The following is a 2,560-nucleotide window of genomic DNA, read 5'->3' on the forward strand; positions in this document are numbered from 1 at the left end:
GCGGATATATAGTAGCATTCACCTGTGTTTTATGGATATTGTTTTGAGTTAGTGCACGTAGCACCTCTGTAGTCACGGTTCGTTGTTTGTGTGTTATTTGTTTCGTTGCTAAGTTTACTTTATCATTAATATGTGTGGACTCAACATCCGCTGCGCCTTGGTCCGATATTTATTCCAGGAAACGTGACACTCCCAGCCTATAGACAGAAACTAAAACAGGAAACGCACGTGCTCAGGTCTGTTCAACGCTGGTCCGACCAATCTGATTCCACGCTTCAAGATTGCTTCGATCACGTGTACTGATATTGTCCGGATACGTCGAACAACAACATTAATGTATACGCTGATTCGGTGAGCGAGTTTATTAGCAAGTGCATCGGTGATGTTGTACCAACAGCGACTATTAAAACCTTCCCCAACCAGAAACCGTGGATTGATGGCAGCATTCGCGCAAAACTGAAAGCACGAACCACTGCTTTTAATCAGGGCAAGGCGACCGGAAACATGACCGAATATAAACAGTGTAGCTAAGCGTCAGTATAGAGACAAAGTAGAGTCGCAATTCAATGGCTCAGGCACGAGAGGAATGTGGCAGGGTCTAAAGTCAATCACGGACTACAAAAAGAAAACCAGCCGTCGCGGACCCCGATGTCTTGCTCCCAGACAAACTGAACAACTTCTTCGCTCGCTTTGAGGACAATACAGTGCCACCGACATGGCCCGCTACCAAAACTGCGGACTCTCCTTCACCGCAGCCAACCTGAGTAAAACATTTAAACGTGTTAACCCTCGCAAGGCTGCAGGCCCACACGCATCCCAGCCGCGTCCTCAGAGCATGCGCAGACCAGCTGGCTGGTGTGTTTACGGACATATTTAATCAATCCTTATCAGTCTGCTGTTCCCACATGCTTCAAGAGGGCCACCATTGTTCCTGTTCCCAAGAAAGCATAGGTAACTAACTAAATGTCTATCGCCCCATAGACTCACTTCCGTCATCATGAAGTGCTTTGAGAGACTAGTCAAAGACCATATCACCTCCACCCTACCTGCACCCTAGATCCACTCCAATTTGCTTACCGCCCCAATAGGTCCACAGACGACGCAATTGCCATCACACTGCACACTGCCCTAATCAATCTGGACAAGAGGAATACCTATGTAAGAATGCTGTTCATCGACTACAGCTCAGCATTTAACATCAGGGCCCTCCAAACTTGTCATTTGAGGCTGAAGAAATTTGTCTTGTCACAAAAACACTCACAAACTTTTACCGATATCACAATCAAGAGCGTCCTGTCAGGCTGTATCACCGCCTGGTACGGCAACTGCTCGGCCCACAACCGTAAGGCTTTCCAGAGGGTAGTGAGTCTGCACAATGCATCACCGGGGGCAAACTACTGCCCTCCAAGACACCTACACCACCCGATGTCACAGGAAGGCCAAAAAGATCATCAAGGACAACAACCACCCGAGCCACTGCCTGTTCACCCCGCTATCATCCAGAAGGCGAGGTCAGTACAGGTGCATCAAAGCTGGGACTGAGAGACTGAAAAATAGCTTCTATCTCAAGGCCATCAGACTGCTTGCCGTCCTTCTTCTTACCAGAGAGATGTTTGTTTCTGTCGGCGCGATGCGTGAAGAAACCAGGTGGCTCTACCGACTCTGATAACGTATCCTGAGTGAGCCATGTTTCCATGAAACAGAGAATGTTACAATCTCTGATGTCTCTCTGGAAGGCAACCCTTGCTCGGATTTCGTCTACCTTGTTGTCAAGAGACTGGACATTAGCTAGTAGTATACTCGGGAGYGGTGGGCGATGTGCCCGTCTACGGAGCCTGAAGACCGCTCCGTCGGCCCCTTCTGTTGCGCCGTTGTTTTGGGTCGCCTGCTGGGATCCGATCCATTGTCCTGGGTGGTGGACCAAACAGGATCCGCTTCGGGAAAGTCGTATTCCTGGTCGTAATGTTGRTAAGTTGACGTTGCTCTTATATCCAATAGTTCCTCCCGGCTGTACGTAATGAGACTTAAGATTTCCTGGGGTAACAGTGTAAGAAATAATACATRAAAAAGCTAAATACTACATAGTTTCGCGAAGCGAGGCGGCCATCTCTGATTTGCAATACCGCTCAAACAGATCCACAGATGATGCAATCTCTATTGCACTCCACACTGCCCTTTCACACCTGGACAAAAGTAACACCTATGTGAGAATGCTATTCACTGACTACAGCTCAGCGTTCAACACCATAATGCCCTCAAAACTCATCACTAAGCTAAGGACCCTGGGACTAAACACCTCRCTCTGCAACTGGATCCTGGACTTCCTGACGGGCTGCTCCCAGGTGGTAAGGGAAGGTAACAATACATCCACCATGCTGATCCTCAACATGGRGGCCCCTCAGAGGTGCGTGCTTTGTCCCCTCCTGTAGTCCCTGTTCACTCATGACTGCATGGCCAGGCACGACTCCAACACCATCATTAAGTTTGCCGATGACACAACAGTGGTAGGCCTGACCACCGACAATGACGAGACAGCCTATAGGGTGGAACTCAGAGACCT

This window comes from Salvelinus sp. IW2-2015, unplaced genomic scaffold, assembly GCF_002910315.2.
Source record: "Salvelinus sp. IW2-2015 unplaced genomic scaffold, ASM291031v2 Un_scaffold16422, whole genome shotgun sequence".
In the NCBI taxonomy this organism is placed as follows: Eukaryota; Metazoa; Chordata; class Actinopteri; order Salmoniformes; family Salmonidae; genus Salvelinus; species Salvelinus sp. IW2-2015.